Source organism: Trachurus trachurus (genome assembly GCF_905171665.1).
Source record: "Trachurus trachurus genome assembly, chromosome: 12".
In the NCBI taxonomy this organism is placed as follows: Eukaryota; Metazoa; Chordata; class Actinopteri; order Carangiformes; family Carangidae; genus Trachurus; species Trachurus trachurus.
The window spans coordinates 16143597-16154735 of NC_139908.1; positions in this window are offsets into that span (position 1 = coordinate 16143597).

The following is an 11139-nucleotide window of genomic DNA, read 5'->3' on the forward strand; positions in this document are numbered from 1 at the left end:
CTCTAACCGGTGGCACAAGCACTTCGTTTCCTGGCCTGGCCCTGTGTTCTACCCGCTGGGCAAACACACACATTACCCAGATGCACGCAAACAGAGAACACACACACATACACACACTCTGCCTTTACACGACAACTTCCTGTCAATCTTGCTTTCCCACACGTTCTGCCCTCGAGCCTGGAGAGAGGAGAGAGATAGTGCTGTGATCCTAATCCAGCCCATATTTGTCCAGCATCCCGGGCTGCAGTTAACTCTCAGTCCGGACTCTGAGTGGCAGCGTGGACTCTGACCGGCTCGACTCAAATGGCCAATTTGAAATGATGTTATGTTGTATGTTAACACATTAAAAATGTTTTTAATAGTAGTTCTGTCTGCTTATTTGACTGTGATCAACATGGTCTAACCAAATCATTACCTACTTCTTTTACTGGTTTTAAAGCAACATAAATCTGTTTGTCCACACAACGACACCATTATGTTCTGAAGCTGAACTGAAACAGTTAGTGCACAGAAAATAAATTGTGAACGCTGTTGACAATCAAATAACGGTTTCAATATTTTTTTAATATCAAGTACAAGTACTTAAGTGTTAAGATTTCAGACTGTCAGACAAAACAATTTCAAGATGTCAATTTCGGGACTAAGAAACTGTTGTGGACACTAAACAGATGAAATTTATCGATCGGAGAAAAATTATTACTTGCAGCCCTAATTTGAAGCAATTCAGTTTTGTTTTAAATATTCAAAACCAAAGCAGCAAATTCTAAATACTGTGCATTTAATGTGACATTTCTCTGTCATCTGGCATAGTATTTGTTTTGTTTACACAATTACTGTTCTGGACCAGAATTTATGCCACAAGACAAATGCAGTTGAATGAAGAGGAGACCCAGAGCTGAACCCTGAGCAACCCCCAGGGCACAGATGAGGTAAAGGGAGACAGACACAAGAAAAGCGTTTTACAATATACAAAATACAAAATCACAAACTGGTAAGTGACCTTTTCTTATGAATCATAAAACTATCAAAGGAAAAACTGGTGGTGGATAATGACTGTGTGTGGAGAAAAAGATCAGAAATGAGAGAGTTTAGACGATGCGAAGGAGTCACAACAGAAGGTCAAAACCCAGGAGAGGAAGACTGCGGCTGAAGGAGCCCATTCGTGGAGGAAATGAGAGGAGGTTGTGGCCAAAAGAAAAAACATGGGAGCAGCAAGAGTAGCCGATCAGGAGAGTGGGACAAGTGGACATGTTAAATCACTGGGAGGATGACTAATCTGCCACTAAAGGACTCTTCTGAAGTAGCGTACAAACGCGGATCAGCTGCCAGAAGTACGAGGGGCTGAGGACGGAAAGAAGGGGGAGGAGAGGAAGCTGCTGATGAAGAGGTCACTTCTCTGGTTAGTTTTCTTGACTACCATAGCTCACTCCTGATTAAGCGTGGCAGCAATAAAGTAGTGCAGTTCCAGCTGTCAGCTCACCACTTTCAGGACATTTATTACATTTTCTAATCTGTCTTTGCTATTTGTTTATTCTGTGTATTTCCTACTAATCAAGGTTTGTGTGCTCAGTAAATATTATGGAATGGCCTCTCACTAATGTGCGTCATAGGCTGTATGTTTGCTCTCAGTGTTGTGTTGCTGTGTTATCTGCTTAAGTATAGGTACTTGTATCTGCCACTAATATGTGGGTTATGTGTCGCTGAGATATTTCTGAATATTTTTAGCTCGTAGAATCAAACACATCTGGACTGGGACTGGTTTTTGCGAACTGTGGCACTTTTACAGAAATACCCGACCGAGAGCTGAGACCTTCAAAGCTGCCTGGTGACAACCTTGAGCGTATCTGCGCTGCAGCTGAACTCTGCCCTGCAACCGATCAAACTGTGGTTCCCTGTGCCCACAACAACATGTAGTATCAAAAAGGGACTGTTAAGGAACATCACCACCCTGCGGTTTGCATTTTCCACCCATCAAGGGAAACACACAGATTGTCATCTGTACAGGAAAACGTGCGCACACGGCAACACATGTGTCACGTGACATGTCTGTGATTTCACAGACCTGTAACTTGTTTTCCTCAATGGGATGGTAGATTCATCTCATTAAGTGTAAATTAAATCATAAGATGCTAAATAAATTCCAGAAAATTTGCATGTTCTTGTATTTAAACTTCCACTGTGTAGCTAAAAGTCTGTGGACGCCCCCTCTCCTCATTTCGTATCCTTCCAATCTGCACTGTAAATTATTGACTGAGCACCTGGGTGGGGCTAGATGGAGCTAGAACCCCACCAAAAATGAAAGTCATTTCACATCCTGTCTGATTTCCTTGTTTTGGCTGCACCTTCACCCGTTCCAGGTGGTCCAGTCCAATTGTGCCTTCTAGTGCCACAATATTTCGCTGTGCACTGGAATCACCTGAGGGCCGACACGCAGGCTGTATTTACTCCAGTAAACTGTTCGTTTAGTGGGCTCGGGGATGCTTGGGTAACGTGACATTAATGTATTGTTTTTTCATCAAACAACTTCCTGAAGAGCGGCCAGACACTCCTGGAAATGAGCGCATGGAGACAGGCTGTTAGTCCGCCGAACGGCCCACGGCGGCGCACACACTGTGACAAAGTCACCGCGACCAGCAGAGGAACTTTGTCCACAGCTGGAATACTCAGTCACTAAAGATGCAACTTGTTGTTGGCATTTCCTGCGCTCCCTGTCTGTGTTGCTTGTTTGTCAAGATGTGAGCGGCGGAGTTTCTCAGAGTCGACTCTTGTTTATTGCTGCATCTGCCTGCCCTCTGTGAGAACCTGGGTCCTATCCCCCGTCATCATAGTGTTGATTACTATTCAAATAATACAAGTCTTTAAAGAGACAGAGGACAGATTGACTTTTATATACCACAGTATGCACCTGGCCTTTATTCCAGAGCCCAACCAATAAATAACTGAGCCCAAAACTAGACAGACTCTCTGGTGCTGCCTATGTAACTAGGTCTTAACATTCAGCATCACTACCTGACTTCACTATTGCTCTTGGGGGTAAAACACAAGTAAATCTCTGCAGCTGGGGTCCAAAGTGTTGTGGAAAGCCTTTCTAGAAAAGTGGTGGCTTCTAAAGGAATTTACAAATGACCAGTCACACACACAAGTGTAACATTCAAGTGTCCATATACTAAGCATACATACGTAGCATCTTTAATAGTGCATGAATGAATGCAAATACTATGCTTGACTCAGACCAAACCTACATTTAGCAAGGTAAAATGGGAAATGAGAAATATTTGAGTCTCTTAAATACAGTCAAATACTGTGAGTCTGTGATGATTGAATCTCTTCTACCTTTCCTCTGACAAGACATCTACAGCTGATTTATTTGTTTATCAGTTATTGTTTGACCTACAGTTGATAATAATGGTATTATGACATGGAGCTATGCTAAGTGGCACTCAGAAAATAATGGGGCCAATTGGGGTTTGGCATATAATAAACAGGGGATGGTTTTGGTGCGACCCTATCTACTTCCATGGTTTCAATCATGTTGTCATCGGGGAAGAAAAAGGAAGAAAAAGAGTGATTCTCACTCTCTCCTTGGCAGAACACTGAGACCACATGGGTGTTTACATATGTATTTTAAAGGGAGATGGAGGTCTGATGGTCATGAATGCTGCGGAGAAATAAAATAAAATATGTTTGACACTTTTCCAAATTAAAGTCTTATTTTCTGGTCCTCATTTCTCAGCAACTGTCATCACATTACATCTTTCACCTCATCTCTCACTTCACCTCTCTTACTCTCTCCATCCCCCTCTCCCCCCTCCACTGCCTTCGCTCCAACTCCTCCTCTCCATCCATTCCCTCTGTTACGCATCGCTATGGTTTGTCAACATTGTTAACATGTTCCGTCTAATACAACCGCATTTTATTGTCAAGTAACTAACTGATGTGTGCAACATGTTGTTGCTGCGTTCGCCCGTTCAGCCCCCGCCACCAGGCCGTCAAATGTTCTCAGTTTGTCTAACGCAGGCCGGCCTTGAAACAAGACCCTGCAGTAGACGAATGGAGGGGCGTAAGAGACGCATGCAGCTTAATTGCTGCAAGATGTAACCTCGCCTGCAGCCTACTGTGGCCCACAAACACACTCGCACACATTCATGCACATGAAAGCATGTGTATACACACTTAAAAAAAAATAAAAAAACGCACGCAAAGACACAATCAAACGTGTAGCATAAGCAGTAAGGAGAATACAAACCGCTCTAAGTGTGTTACTAAATTACACCATGGCTGGGGTTTTTGTTCTGTATCACGGCACCAGCCCAAACCTCATAGACACATTTTTTTATTTTTTTTTTATTTTGGTGAAAAACAAGGTTTTAATTCTAGTACAAGGCTGCTCTTTGATGGAGAACATTCAAAAGTTCTTTTCTCTGATGCAGACCAAATCGAAACGATTCAAAATATATGGGTTGTGTTTCCTCGAGGCGTGCGACGATGTTCTGTGAACCAAAGTCTAATGGATAAAAGGTGATATTAATGCAAATATGCTTTTGAATAATCTACGTTTGGCTCCTAGTAGAGGTCCATGACTGAGAATGATAGAGGAGAGAAAGGAGGCTGGGGACTGATTCGATTTTAAATACGAGCGTGGTTTCCTGTAGCTGTGGAACCCCTCTGCGTTACACCATTACAGTATAAAGTTCCTATGACATTGTTGACTCTACACACTGTTTGCAACCAGTTAACGCTGTCCATCATAATCGGAAACCGTAAAGAGTCTGTGACCAGCACACAGGTCCATAGACAATCAATTTTAGAAGTTGGAAAAGGTGACTGTAACAGTACGCCGGAACATTTCCTCCAGGAAAACACACATTTTATGACTCAAATCTAACATCACCGAAACATCATTGAGATAATTTCACAAAATTTGGTTTCATTTTGCCTGTCACTCTGGGCGGCGCACCAGGATGACATCACAGATTACAGCCTCGGCTCTCCGGTTTCTAGCTTTGGGGATAAGAGATACTCGGATCCCCAGAAAAGAGATTTGACGGCGCTACGCCATGATGCTAGCAGATGTGATTTCTTTAAATTGTGGGGGTATTCCCCTACAACCGCTGCTACACCATCTCTGGGCACGCTGATGCATTCCCTGACATCATAGCATCGACTGCGGCGGTAACCTGGGTCACTCAGATACTGTTACACTCACGACTCTGGCAGACCACAGGGAGGTTCAGCAGCACAGAGACACTGCAAGTGGGTGCATTGATGATAGATGAAGCTATATCCATGGTGATATACAGTACATACACACCGTTGGATGGATTATGTCTGATTTAGAATGATGATCCAGTGCATCTTCAGCTTTAGAGAATATTGTATTGATCATATTCAACCTGTTATCAATAATACATCATCATGGCATGCCAGAAGTGCTGCCTCCCTCTGTATAGATGTAGGATAGCTGGCTCAGGTCCCATCCCTCTCAGAGTGTTTTGGCTGCAGATTCAAACCCCAGAGATGTTTATTTCTGCGTCTGATTTAACACAGAATGATTGCAGCAATACTGTCTGGAGGTGGAGTAATAGCAGTGGGCAGAACCGGGCCTTTGATCAGCCTATTTTCTTGTTTGTGTTTTACATTATGACATAGTACAAATATGTTAACAGTGATGTCAATTTACTCGTGTCCCAGGGCTCCTACACTCTACTTTGTAAACCAATCACATAAGACAATATAATTATATGATGGCTTGTATATCATGAAAGCTACGTGCATGTAAGCATTTGGCCACGAGCCACGAAACAAGAGTCTGAGAGGGGGGAGAAAAAATGTTTTGTACAGTGTGTGAATTTTAAATCACGTGAAACAGGTCAGAAAAACAACGTTATTTGGCTATTTATTGCGCAAGCTGGAGAATCAGTTTTTCTCTCTATCTTTCCCATGAGGCCTCCTCATTCCACGCAGACTTTTTCATATATCACTCCGGTCCGGTGTATACCTGAAATAGTGGAGAGACCCTGTGATTTAATTACCTTGCCCTGTCCCGCCGTTCCCACTCTAGGGCCAGGCTTCCCAGTCCCAGTCCCTCGCATTCACTCCGGCCTCCCCACATCAGGTTCTGATGAGCCTAAACTGGAAACACGTGGTCCACGCTGGCTCCCCCGACAGATGGGACAATATCATATTATTAATGACAGAAAGAGAGAGACGGAGGGTGGGGGAGAGAGAAGTGGGGAAGGAAAATCCTCCGTCCTCAAAGGATTGCTGGTCTTAAATAGCTCAACAATGAGCTGCCGTCGCTTCTGAGGAAGTTATTGTAGGAAGGCAGCACGTCTGTGTTTGCATAATATCCCCTCAATCTAAGTCAATACTCAGCAGGCTTAGCCCCATGTCACTCCTCTGGACCCTGTGGCACACTGACTGATGAGAAGAGGTCTACTGCAGGCCCAAAGGTAAACGGATACCAATATTTTGTGAACTTTTGCTCTGTGGATGTTATTCAGGTCAGTTTCCTAATTCAGGAAAAACTTACGCTACACCTTCTACAGATATTTAAGTGGATACTGTCCTTCCAGGCGTGGTTTGGAGAAAGCTACTTCCTGTTTCAACAATAACAATATTCAAATTTATTATAATGCTGATGTTTTATTTCTAGACATCTGCGGTATTTTCACAGTCTTGCATATGGTGGAATGGGAGAATAGGTTTGACTACAGATCAAATCAACTTGACTGCAATTCAGGGCCTTTGTCACAGTGACGCCGGTCACTAAATGATGGAAAACAAATGACACAAAAAAGTTCAAACATTTACCACAAAGTAGTGTTGTAGGACTCCAGCCAGTCTTGGTCCCGAGACCACATTTTCAAGGTCTTGGTCTTGTCTCGGTCAAGCTGGACAGTCAAGACCACAGCTGCAGTGACATCAACGCAAACATCTCTCTGTCACTTGCTCACTTTGGTTTATGTCATGTTATTCAATAACTTTAAGATCATTTAAATTATTCTACAAACGAGTATGCTTCTGTTCAATCCAAACTTTGTTTCAATAAAATATGATAGATTTTATATAAAATCATCTTTTATTTTTCATTTTAAAATATCAAGCCACAAAGTTATTATGAGTACTATTGAATACAGTAATGGTCTTGACAATGGTCTCGTCTTGGTCCCCCCCACCCCCCTTGGTCTTGGTCTTGATTCGTTCTCAGGTTAGGTTGTCTCGACTACACTACTACCAAGTAAGAATTGAAGTTGCCATTTAAATCCCATTTTTCCCCCAGTATTGTGCAGCTGTATTAGAAGAACTATTCCCAGTTCTATAATTACTCATTTAACTTGACCTGGACCCTGTTCAGCTGCAGAAGTACAGACGAATCACCATCTAAAGCAGTTTTATCACCTCCTCTCGGGCAAATTGGAGACACAGGAACACAGACAGAAACAAGCAATTTCATTATTGTTTCATTATGTCTGCTGCTTTCAGGTGATGCTCATCAGAGCTCTGGTTCCTGGATTACGGAGAAAACATCCTTGTTCTTACAGACTGAGTCACAAAGGCCAGATTCACCTGTACCACATTACTCGAGGTGCCCGAGGCCACGTATCGCGCCAGCGCAGGAGACATTGAGCATGTGTGTATCGTGGCAGTATGGGGGCTAACGGCCGTGACCTCCTTCCTTTCAAGTCACCATCTCATAGCAGCATGTCAATAACTATGGTTTTAGAATAAGGTTTACTTTTATGTCTGTTGCAACGAAGCCAAAAATAATTGATCTTGAGCTGAATAACATGGACATTTTATACACGGAGGATCACATGCCGAGTGACAATTAGCGGGTCTGCTGCCTGAATGGCTTTTTTCACCCCCAGTCACCACTGATTCACTTTGTATCAAAGCACCGGATGCTACATTAACTACTGAGTCAAACATCCAGAACCCACCTCTGTCTCTTTCATTTGCCCTCTCATTCACACACTCGCTCTCTCTCTCTCTCTCTCTCTCTCAAACACACACACACACACACACACACGTACAGTACCACAACATATACACAGGAAGGGGTCTCTGAGTTTGCAGCCAAGTGACAAAGAATTTACAGGCGTGTTGTAAGGACCTGTAGATCTAAGTGAGTGTGTAAGTGTGTGTCAGTGTGTGTGTGTGTGTGAGAGAGAGAGAGGGGGGAGAGAAAGAAAGAGAAAAAAGGCCTGACACTTGTCTATGAGTGCCTTATTAAAAAGGTGAGAAGTGAGTGCAGTGTCTGGAGGAGGGGGTTAATTGTGCTCTTAAAAGAGGACTTCAAAGGGAGGCTGGTGTCAGGGCTGAGGGGCATGGGAGTGAGAGAGGATGAAGAGGATGAAGAGGAGGAGGAGGAGGAGGAGGAGATACAGTAACTGATGTCGGGGGTTCAGGGAAATAGCTGGGAAAAAAGGGGAGAACTAATGGAAGGTGGTGTTGAGGTTATTCCAATCAATTTTGAGATACGATGAAAGGAGAAAAGTGAGCAGGTTTTCATCCTGGAGCCAAGAACAATGAGAAGGAAAAGTAGCTGTGAAGTGAGAGATGGTTTAGTTTTAAAGCAGCAGAAATGTGGTGAAACTAAAGAGGATGTGAATGAGTGAAAAAGTAAAACATGGGTCTTAACTTTGTCTTGCTTTTTGTTTCAGTTTTTTTTTTTTTTAACTGCTACCGAGGAAATCGATCATTACTCTGAATACAGACTAGCCGTGCAGTTTACATCTTCTGTTTTTAGCCACACTGGTGGTATGTCTCTAAGGATGGTTAGGTTCGTCTGTCAGTCTGCCACTTTGGTCCAGACTGAAATCTACTGCATGGGTCACAAGGAATTATAAAAGACATACCAGAAACTAGACTGACTGTTATCACAAAATCTTTCCTGTTCATTCAAGTTTGTCACTCCAGCATGGTCTCACAGGTCTGTGAAAATGGAAACAAATACTATTTATGTAGAGTAGAAATTAAGGGATATTGTTTCATAGTTGACAAATTAAGTTATCAAATAAGTGTCCACTAACAAACTAATTCTCTAAACACCAACCAGGACTGACTTACATACTTCACACACAACCATCACACATTAGCAAAGTGAATAACATGTTTTCCTGCCATCAGTTAAATATCTATTAGCACTGCTCTTATTCTACTCCGTTGGTTATAAGTTAACATTAGTTGAGTGGACTGTTTTAAACCCATACCTCTTTGACAGTAACAGCTCCTCTCATGAGCTCTGAGCCCTCGTGCTCCTTGACCTCCTGATTGGTTGTGTTAGATGTTAGCTTAATGTAGCATAGATGATTGGACATTATCATTGTTCTAATTAGACCCTCTAACAGGCAGCTGTAAAGCAGATGGCGGAGCTGAGCTCTCAGACTAAACACTCTCGAGCCAGAGGAGACGGATTCACATCCTCTGATATATCGCCGCTGTCGGGTGAAAACCTCACATCTCCAAACAGACGTCCTTCCAGCTACTAAGACAAAAAGGCATGTTTGGCTTTTCAACTTAACGGGTTTTACAAGTATCACAAATCTTTCTCCACCCATCAAATTCTGCATCAATTTCAGGAAGATATCAAAGTCATAAATAGATACAGGGGTTCATAGTGTTTACTGTTGATAATGCTTTAAAGGCACTCACTTCAGCCTGATGAATCACTACAGTACATTGTATCAGACACTACTTTGTTCTTTGCAATTTGCATCTGTTAACTTTTTAATAGTCAAAAAAGGAAAAAGCAGAGGCATAAAAGGAAAAACCCTCATGAAGAAGACTTCCTCTAATCCTTTCAAGCTATATTAGCAAATATATTTTACTAGATATTTTATTTTTAATAGATATTTTACCCAAATGATAAGCAAAGTAAAAGTGAATATACTAATGTTTAGGTATTTGTAATTTTCCTTCATTTTATCTGACTTCATACTTATAGAGAGTTGACATTTCCCATGATGACTGATGGCAGAAAGGGCCTACAGTTCGCCACTTCCGAGCCTTCACCCTTACCACGAAAACACCTCTTCATCTCAGCTGGAAAAAGGTGGCATCTTTCAGACTTGCTCCATTTTCAATGAAAGAAGCTCCAAACTCCTCTCTCCACAGAAATATCCATCAGTAGGTGACAAAATATGACAAAACACACCAAAGATAACGCTGAGGTTGAATTAAAACTCAGAGCTACCAGACTTTGCTGCTGCCAGTTGAAGCGCATGTTCTAGTAGTAGTAGTAGTATAAGTATCAAAGATGAAATATATTTCTAGCCATTTTGGTAAATGAGTAGTTTTTATCATAGATCATAAAAACATGGAGGCTAATTTTTCTGGCCAACTGGGGGCAGCAGAAACAAGATGTAAACACAACGCTGGCATTTTATGACCTTATAAAGAAGTTATGGTGAACTTGTTAGCCAACAGTGTCCTATTCAAACATCCTGCAGACACGGATCAACATTAACATTTACTTGTAGTTGTGTTACCAGTAGACGCTCTCATTTAACCTCTACCTTCAGCCTCTACAAGCTCTGGGAAATATTGTGCTCTTTGGCTGCTAAATGCTCCAACATGTTCACCAGCTCGTTGCTAATTCTGTCTGCATGCTATTCAGTCTGTTATGGGCCATAAAACCAAAACAATGAGCTTTATAGACACTTTTTCGCCACTGTTATTTATTTGGAAAAATAGAAGAATGTAAGAGAAAAACGCATTCATCCTACCCTGTTTGTGAATCTTACCAGTAAAACTTAACATATAACATGAGACACTGAATTAGCATCTCACCTTCATCCAATGAGGCACTGACCAGTAAAATCACCTGTTGTTGTTGTTTTGCCTCTGTGAAACACTGTGTACTGAAGGATTACAGTCATTACACTGCACTTTGATGACAATGTCTGGACAAAAGCCTCGCTCTGCATTTACATGGTTTAAATCACAACCACCTGAACCACACAAGCAGTGCGTATAAATAAAAAGCTTACATTGTGCAGTTATGAATTCACGGTTAAAAATAACTGTTGTAATTTATGTCCATGGAGAAGATGTGGAACACTTTCAGGCTTATGCGAACCACCTTGGGCTCACCATAAATTGAAATTCCCGGAAGGACGAAAACATTGGCTCATG